The following is a 10,372-nucleotide window of genomic DNA, read 5'->3' on the forward strand; positions in this document are numbered from 1 at the left end:
GTAGCAAGGTCCCGCCATGAAGAAGTTCTAAGTATTAGGCCACTATGGTCACTTAATTTCAAGAATTAAGTACAACACTACAGGGAAATTAAGTAGTATGAGCAGGAAGATAAATAAGTCAACTCAAGGTTACATAAGGTGTCCCGGTACCTACGGGGTCCAAACTCCACTTGGCAGCCCAATAGATCCTATTCCCAGTTTAACTAGGTTATAGGTGTGTTAGGGTCTACGCTACCTAAGATTCTATAATTACATAGTACAACATACCTACATACCTATGTTCAAGTTTGCACAGCATCATTCACTCATGGTTCGTACACTCATGAATATAGGCACATAATATTTAATATTAAAGTACACACACTATTTTCATTTACATATATATGTATATATGTAATTTATTTTTAGCCATTTAAAATAAAATAAAATAAAAAAATTTTAATCCCCATGCACCTTATCTCTTGCTTCAATAGTTTACCCATAGTGATAACCTATAAGTGCCTTGTTTAGCCAATATATGCATTATTATTTAATTATTTATATAATATTATATAATTAAAAAAATTTTTTATTCACATATTTATTTAATCAATGTTTTTAGGTCTATTATGCTGTTTTTAGGTGAAACTTTCATGTCCACAAACATTTATAGCAAAAACTGTAGAAAATCACCTCTAGGCAATCTCTCTAGGCATTAGACTACATCGCCCAGTGCATCGCCCAGAGAATCGAGGCCCAGCCTATTTCAGTCCGAAACAGGTCATTTTCGCTTCATTTCTTCCCTACAACCTTCAAAACACCCAGGGCAGAGCTCCAAGGGCTATTTCGACATCTCCCTTGCCAAAACCACGTATTTGCACGAGTCTTCCGCTCACCTACGCCAACCTAAGGTAAGTTTTACTCCTTTCTTCTCTATTTTGGACTGCTGTCCATAGTTTTGTCTTCTTTTACTTTACATTTCAGAATTTTCTTGCCCTAATCTGCCTTTTATTCTACCTTCTTGCAGCACCATGTCTACAAGACACAATACGGCAAGGAAGTCAGTAGCACGTAAGAGGCTGCGGTTAGATCCCAAGCCTTCTTCATCCTCTTCTGTGCCACTGGCCTCACCAAGAGAGGGTTCTTCCTTAGAGGAGCCAAACTTTGACCGATTCTAGCTTTCTAGGTATGAGCACTCTAGAGATTGGTCCAAGTTCAAGTGCAAGAGCATTGTAAATGGGAGGATGGTACAGGTGGATGACTTCCACCAATATGCCTTATATTCTAGGTTTAATGCCCTAGGCTGGGCATCCATGTTATCGCCCACCAAGCCATGTTACCTAAACTTGGTTCGGTATTTCTACTGCAACCTAGTGCCATCTGGGGCACGGGAAATTGGTTTGGAGAGTAGAGTGAAGGGGGTGGATATCAGGCTTACCACTACCATCCTGACAGAGATCCTAGGGCTACCTGACACAGGCGAGAGATATTACTACAAGCCCAGGATAGATATTTTAGACATGTTTTCCTTGGAGACCAGGAGGATGGTCTTCAAGGTATTGACTGGTTCAGAGGGGGTCCCAAAGTCTGAGGCTGAATATAAGCCTAGTGCTAGGATCATCAATAGATGCATTTCAGATAACATCTACCCGAAAGGCGGGAATCGAGGTACTATCTCTATGCTGGGGACTTACATCACCTACTGTCTATTGGGAGCTGGTAGAGGGGGTCCAGTGATCAACCTCCCATATCTACTGATGCAAGCCATGTTATACCATGCTCAAAACCCTTCTGATGGGAACCTATTGTATGGGAAGTTCCTAACTTAAGTGTTTCAACGTTTTGACGTTCCCCTAGCCGGAGAGTACATGGATAGGGACAGGTCAAGACCTATTAGCAAGACCTCAATCCTGAAGATGAAAGTGCAAGGGGAACCTCAGAGTGATCCAGAGGAGCGAGATGAGATGGAGCAGGGACAGGAGTAGGAGTAGGAGATTGGCCCAGAGGAGCAGGGTGATATAGAGGGGACTGGTGCACAGTTTACTGATTTACTCTCCTATGTGCCGACTGGTGCTACTAGCTCATAGGTACCAGAGTCCTACGGATGGTCTGACATGATGGCACAGTTTCAGGGCCTCCGCACACAGCTTATAGAGATGTCTACGAGGATGGATCAGGGCTTCACATCCCTGGAGGGGACAGTAGGTTCCATGGAGCGACGCTTGGATTTTTGGGACTCTGACTATTGCGTCGACTCCTGACAGACTCAGCCTCCACCGAGCGACTTTCCTCCTCAGGAGTAGCTTTCCCGGCTCGAGTTCCTTATGCTTATCTTGTCTTATTGGATGTAGTTCTGACGTTCTTTTTTTTTTTATCATGGCTTATGTAGTATTTTTTTTTTTGTCAGCTGATGTACTTTGGAAGTAGTATTTCCAATTAACTTCATGTAGTGGCTTCGGCCACAGTTAACTCTTTATTAATGTAAATATACATTCTATCTTTTTAGTTACAGTTACCCCCTATAGGTTTTAATTTATTGCATGTTTTATTATTGGTAATTTATTATTCCTATTCTGCCGTTTGTGAATGTAGAAGAGCTTCCGCTCTATTACCAAGCTCTGTTACACCCCAAACCACCCCCTGGGAGGATTAGGTAGGTGACCCAAATTGCATAAAGGCAATCCGCCAAATCCCACGGATCTAGAAGCAGTTAATACATTCACAGACACACATCCATAGTAATACCACATGTAAACTCAGAGTGCTACAGAAACTATAATTACATTAAAAGATAAGGAAGCATAGCAGTACAGGAAATAATTGTTATATACATAAGTAGGTTTTATCATTCCCTCTCTCACACCCACAAACAGAATAGTAAAAGCTAATATGTAAATCAACTGAAATAAAAAGTAATTATATACAGAGCGAGATAACTCAAGCCCCAAAAAGAAAAAGGAAAGCTCAAAGCAGAAATGGGGATAAACTCCTGTCAAAAGCAAAAAGGAGTCCCCAAGATAAAAAGCAGCATCAGCATCCACATCAACACCCTTCATGGGTCAGTCCCTAGTAGTCATCGAGAACACTCGGACCATCGGCACGTCCTCCATCGGGGTCCACACCAATATGGTCATAACCACCATGGCTCTCTTCCGTGTAAGCCTCCCCGCCATAGTGACATCCACCTGTATAATCATCTAATAGAGAAAAAAAGCATGCATAACAGAGTGTGAGCCCCACTAAGCCCGTGAATGAAACATATCATCATGCATGCATATGCAACCACAATCATATGGATCCAACATGGGAATGCAATCCAGTTATTTATTAGCCACCTAACATCACAACTAGGGCAGGTTAGGGCTACTACAATCTCCAATACATGTATCCCTGGTGCAGGCATTTAACCCATTCTTGCGATACACCCATTGAGTTGTCGGAGAGGACAAGTCAACTCCTGCATTCGTTCACCAAGGTCGGCCCGACCAGCCCTCTGTGATTAACCTGTGAGGCATCCATCCCTTTTTCTCTTTTCTTTTCTCTTCTGGCTTATAGCCCGACATATAGCCCATAACCACATTTCTTTTCTTTTCTTTTTCTTTTCTCATATATACGGTCACTCCCACAGGCATCCAACACCTTAACCCCTGTTGATAAGGGTGCGTAGCATGGGTGATGAAACTCTAACCCCATGTCTATATGGCATCATATGAGTCAGGCGGTGTCAATCGTATCCCATTCTACGGGCTACCTCAGGCCTCATTTCCAAGCCGGCTACAACATCTAGTCTAGCATTCATAATTAGCATAGAATATTCAAGCAGAATTGTCCAACAGTCAACACAATGTTGTAATGAATTTATAAAATTTGAATTTAACATATATCACAGTATTATTATTATAAGAATTTAATTCCAGCATATCATTCATGTTACACGTACATATGCGATGACATTCCACTCACCTTGGCCTAATTCTATAAGATCAGTTGTTGTTTCGGTTCCAGCCGGTGTCTGGCAGGGCACCTCGAGTGCGGGATCAAATCCTAAAGTATTAAATCAAACATGTGTTATTTAATAATCAAAACTTTTCTTGCATGTCTTAGTGTTGATCTAGGCTCACTGGTCTAACTCGGGGCTCAGTCTGATATCACTTGGAATTCTCTGGGTCTTGCACTGGGCTTTGGGTCTATGTCCCGGTGCATCATCCGGAGAATGTGGTTCAGGGTCAGATATGGTATTTTACCAATGTAGTACATGGTTCATGGTCTCGACAGTCTCACAATACAGTCCCTAGGTTAGCAGTGTAGCTGGACCAACTCAGGCAGGGTTTCCCAGCCCTGTGGGGCCCACTTGGGTACCCAAAGTGTAAGTAATGGTGGGTAGTTGTAAGGAGGGGTATTTTGGTCATTTACCACCTCCTTACACTGTTCATGGTCCACAAGTGGAAGCCCCCAAGGTCTGGTCTGCAGAACAACCCTTTTTAATTCTCTGGGTGATTCACTGGGTGATGTGTGCATCACCCAGTGCATTGCCTAGTGCCTATTTAGAACGTGAACAGGCTCTAGACCTTTGATTTTTCACCACAGGTAGTGCCATGGTTGATCCTTCATGCATGTTAGGTCATTGTGGACCCCATGTAGAGTGATTTGTAGTGGTCCACATGGATCATGACCTGGGCCCACCACTTGGCAGCCAGGAGCTGTCCAGTCAGCACAGAGAATAGTAACCCAGCTGTGTTCCAGCTTATGGCATGTTTTGGGCTGCATGCAAGGGTGATCCTACGTAAAATAGGGTGGTTCAAGGCTGCTGCAACACAGGGTTAGGCCGAGACCAGCCTGTGTGCATAGATCCAAGCTCAGACTTCCTGTTCTTGGTGCAACAGGGCAGTGCAGTCTTGCACAGGGACAAATTTCAGTCCCAAGTAAATACAGCAATGAAAACCCCATGAACAAGCTCAGATCTTCCATGCAATCAGTTTGCATGTCAGATCTGGAGCAGTGCTTGGGAGCCCCCAGGTGTTCTGGGCTGTCCATGACTAGAAACACCTCCAAAATGCAGAGATCTAAGGAGGAGAATAGTAACAGCATAGCAGCATGTATATGTATGGCTTTTATACCTGAACCTGGTCTGATAAGTTGTTGGAGCCGAATGGATGCACTCCCTCTTCCTCTCCTTCCTTCCTTCTTCTTCCCCTTCTCTTTTCTCTCTTCTCTCCCTTCCCACGGTTTGAACAGTGAATAGAGTTCTAATTTTATGCTGGGTTTTCTATTTATAGAGCAGCCCCAACTAGGGCCTGTTTGGCAGCCTGGGCCCACTAAAAAATGCATTTTTGAAACTAATTCTGGGCCACTCTGGTGGGGTCCACAGGGGTCCAAGGGTAATTTATGGTGCCTAAGACTCCCATCTACCTCTGGAGGGTGTCCATGACCAGTATGGGTGGTCCCCACGCTTCTACTGATTAAAATATCACTTTTTCCCACTCTGGGCGATTCACTGGGTGATGTATGCATCGCCCAATGCATCACCCAGAGAATACAGCAAAGCTGTATCTCATTGGGCTTGCACAGGGGCTTGGTCCAAGGCTTAAGCCTTAAACCTACACCTCACCCAGGGTCAAATATATATATATTTTTAGGTATGGGCCCCACATTTATTAAGAGAGAGAATACCTGGAGTACAAGCGTACATTATGCAATGTGCAGTACTTTGGCATGGAGCTGCAATCCACCTTCTGGCAGGTAAGAAGGAGATCATTCCTGTTGGATCAGCCACTAGTGTGATGCTCCACAGAGTGCTTGGCTGATTACCTAGGGTTTCTTGTTCTTCACCCAAATTCCCAGTCAGTCAAGGTGCAGGTTTGACACCAACCCATGGAATCCACTATGACCTATGGATGAATCTTGTTTTGGTGACTCTAGGGAGACTTAAGACACCCTACCCTAGCCCTTTGGGCCTTATGACCTCAAGGAATGAGTTTGAAAATGCAAAGACCTTAAAAAACTAGGTTTTACCCTGAACGGATTCACCAATGGACCCAGGCATCGGGCCTCCATTCGAGGATCCATTTTGCCTTTTAAGGTTTAAAATTTGAATTTTTCCTAAATGGATTCACCAACGGACCCAGTGTCCTACCTCTGTTAGAGAATCCGTTCAGCCCATTTTACCATTTCCTTTCGATTGTAGTTTTCCTGAGAACAGATTCACCAACGGATCCACTAGGAGTGCCTCCGTTCGGGTTCTTTTATGTTATTCTGAATGATAGATCTTGGGGACTCTTTGTGGGATCCATCTACACTTTCTAACACTATGTTCATGCAACCCTAGGCTACCTAAACACTACGGGGGGATGTGTACTAAGGCGACCCTTATCAAATCCTACGAATGATACGTAAATCATAGTGAGTGGGTTTGGGTGACTATTTAGGTTTGTTACTATTATTTACTCATATATCATGCTACTTGCTTTATCATTCAAGCATGAATGCATAGTTACATTATATTCTTACTTGATGATGATGATGATGATGTGGATTGTGTTGGGTTATGGCGCCGGGAAGTACCGGTATCGAAACCCCAGATTTATGTGAATTTATAATTGTATGTCATTCTTGATTGTATGCGCCGTGTTGTTCTGGTACCCAGGTGTAGGATGGAATGAGAGGTTGATACACACGGAATACCTCTCGACACGATAGGATTCATGTAGTATATTTATGGTTAGGTTTAGTTCCCTATGCTACGACCCTTACCAATAGGGGTTTAGGTGTTGGGTAGCCAGGGCACCTGCCACCTGTGGAGAGTTTGAGAGGCTAGGCCAGGGTAGTCCTTGGTTATCGGGGTCTGCCTCTAGGTGGTATGAGGCTATAGCCGGCGCTGGCCCTAAAGTAATAACTGAGGTTTCCCTGTGGTGAGAATGGAAGGACCCACAGTGTCACCCAGGTTATTGTAGTAGCATATACCCTTTGACTTAGAATTGTGTGATAGGTGGCAAATTGTTAATATTAGCATGCACCATGGACTATCTATGATTTTATGTGTATGTGCATCCCCATCCCCTCACTGGATCAGTGAACCTAAACCCCTTTGTGCACATTCTTTTAGATGTTGTTGCAGGTGATGCTTATTTGCTGGACTTGAGGTTCAGACCTTGGAGTCTGATGATATCGGTACTAAGGACCCTGAGGCTATGACTGAAGAGCACGGCGATGGATGTCCTTATAATGATTGTGCCTACTGGCCGTATTGATAATGGGATTCGTTCCCTCCTTTTGATTTTTTTGGGGCTTTGAGCCCTTGTATAAACATTGTCTATCATAGTTAATATTTTGAGTAGTTACGTTATGGTCAGTCAAGAATACTGTTATAACTTTATTGTATCACTTAGATGATTGAACATGATGTAACTATTTACTAAACGCTTCCGCTTGAATATTGATCTTTGAAAATATAATACTGTTTCCCTTTCCGCACTCTGATGTTAATGTAAATTGATATTAGTTTATGACTGTGGCTTGGGACACTATATCTATGATACTGGTAGCTTATTAGGATGACACGTGTTGTCCTAGTCACAGCTTCTATTGTAGTTTATCCCCACTCACAGCTCTCAAATGTGAATTTGATTCCAAACCTCTCCTAACCTAACCCTAACCTGCCCTAGGACTCCATTATCACTTGGACACCTCCTAACACATATTTATGACTTCATAATCATATGACATAGCTTCTCGGTCATCGAACTTATAGGCAACCGACTCGAGAACCAATCTAGCTTCATAAACACAAGTATAACAAGGTGAAAGGGGATAGACTTTGAACTCTTTTGGGAATATTTAATTCATTTGGACTATTTATTATGAATCATGCACATGAATGAATGCTATCCTTATTTGGAAATGATCTATTGGTTAATTTGTTTATGGTTTATGGATATAGAACTGTGGATTGATGTTGATGCGATGCGGAATGATTTGAGATGTGAATCTTTGTGTTAGAATAGATGTCATAGTCGACTTGGAACTGAGAGGTATGGTGTGTCGTAGTATGGGTTGCGGGAGCACTATACACCTCGTACGATGTTATTTAGTCTACATAAGGCTAGGAATGTCATTCCTTGGTGCTACAACCCTTACCAACAGGGGTTTAGGTGTTGAGTGATCATAGCCTCCTATCATTTGAGGAGTGTGGTGGTAAGCCGGGATGGGGTCCAGGCTATGATTATTGAGGTCTTCCCATTGGGAGGTATTGTGTACTACTACCGAAGCAGGCTCCATTCAACAATTGAGGTTACATCTCGGGGAGAGGGGAAGGAACCAAGATTGTTTCTCGAGTTGTTGGCGTAGCACAGACTTAAAGACTTAGATATTTTTTATAGGTGGAATTAAGATTAAAATTGAATCCATGCATATAGGATTTTGCCTTGTGTGTGCATTGTGCTTGTGTGTGGTTTATCCTTTACTTGCTGGGCTTGGTAGAGCTCACCCATGTGGAATATTTTCTTTTAGATGATATTGCAGGCGGATGTGATGGTAGAAGGGAGGATTAATTCAAGGCAGAGGCTGAGGATTATTGTGAGCATGCTGATGTGGACCTAGAGGGTTGTGGCCCCTATCACACGAATAATTAGGGTGTCCTTGGAAAATAGGGACTGATGATGTGGTCTTTTCTTTTTTTATCTTTTGTTAAACACAATTCTTTTAGTAGAGGAGTTTCCACTGTAAATATTTTAGAATAGTTTGTGCTTTGGCCCGATGGTTGTGAACCTAGGGATATCGGGATATTGGAACTTTTAATTTAAATAATATATATAAAACTTGTAAGTATTTACTATTTGTGCACTCTAATCAATGAAACAGTTGTTATCTCGATATTGTGTTATGCTTGTGACGTATATATACTGCATCTGGATCTTAGAGGTCTTCGAATACTTCGGCTATTCAGGCAACCATCGGATCCTCCCAGGGGGTGGTTCTGAGGTGTGACAAAGCTTGGTATCACACCCCAAATCACCCCCTGGGAGGATTTAGGCAAGTGAATCGGATACCCTACAACATCCGTCAATCCCCAAGGATCTAGAAGCAGTATTTACATGTCACAAACCATACAATAAGGGTAAAAAGATAATAAATGAATATCAGAGTGCAACGGAAGATCGAACTACCCACAGATGATTTATATCAATTATAATAAAATCCCAAATTCCTATGTCATATCATATAAATATCCATTTATGTTTGAAAAGTACATTGTCATAGTAATTACACTCCTTGAAAGAGAGAAACTCAAATAATAACAAAACTTCTGTAGATCAACAAGGTGAGGAAGATCTACAGTTTCATCAACAGCTTCATCATCCATTGGCAAACCAGTACCTGCAAAATCATCTAAAAGAGAATATACAAGAGTGTGAGCTCCACCGAGCCCGTGAATAAAATATAACCGTGCATGCACATGCAATCACAATCAAATGAATCTTAAATGAAATGAGGTTCTTTATTATTATTAAGCCACCTAGCATCAAAACTAAGGCAGGTAAAAGTGCCACTACAATCCCCAATACATGTATCCCTGGTGCGGGCCTCTAACCCCTTCATGTGATACACCCATTAAGTTATCGGAGAAGACCAGTCGGCTCCAGCATCCCTTCCCAAGGTTAGCCCGACCAGCCCTCTAGGTTACCACTGTGCTACCACCAGCCCTATTAACTGATGGGCCAACAGACATAACCCGTCCTAGTGACACGATGAGCCGACTGACTGAGCAATGCCCTTAGGACATTGGCCTCACACTTTTGTGGTATCCAACACTAAAACCGTTGTTGGCAAGGGTTCATAGAACGGGTGATGATACCGTAACCAAATGCATTCTATATGACATAGTATGATTTGGGTGGTATCAACCGTATCCCATTCTATGGGCTATCACTGGCCTCGTTTCTAAGCCTGCTACGGCATCTAATCTAGCATTTTCACATGCATAACATTAGCATTTAATTCCAATAGCCATCAGATATGAATCAGAAATCAAATAAGAATATAAGCAATTTAAATAAATAAAATAGTAAATATTGTTGTTATTGTTGTTATGACTGATCAGTCATATTACACCTATACCCATGGTGTAATTCCTCTCACCTTGTGCAAATCCCACTTGTTCTTCAGCCGGCTTGGTCTCAGTCGGTGTCTAACACTGCACCTCGTGTTCGGGGTTATAACCTATGTTAACTGGACCATTAGAACATGTCAAACACTGTCTCACAAGGGTCTTAGAGTTCCAGGATTGATTTAGGTTTGCTTATTCATTGTTCAGCAATTTTGGGAAACAGTAGCATGGTTCCTTTCCCAGGTTTGGCTTGGGTTACAATGTGGGTTCCTGACACCTTTTTCAATCCAC

The sequence above is a fragment of the Telopea speciosissima genome, chromosome 9 (assembly GCF_018873765.1).
Source record: "Telopea speciosissima isolate NSW1024214 ecotype Mountain lineage chromosome 9, Tspe_v1, whole genome shotgun sequence".
Lineage (NCBI taxonomy): Eukaryota > Viridiplantae > Streptophyta > Magnoliopsida > Proteales > Proteaceae > Telopea > Telopea speciosissima.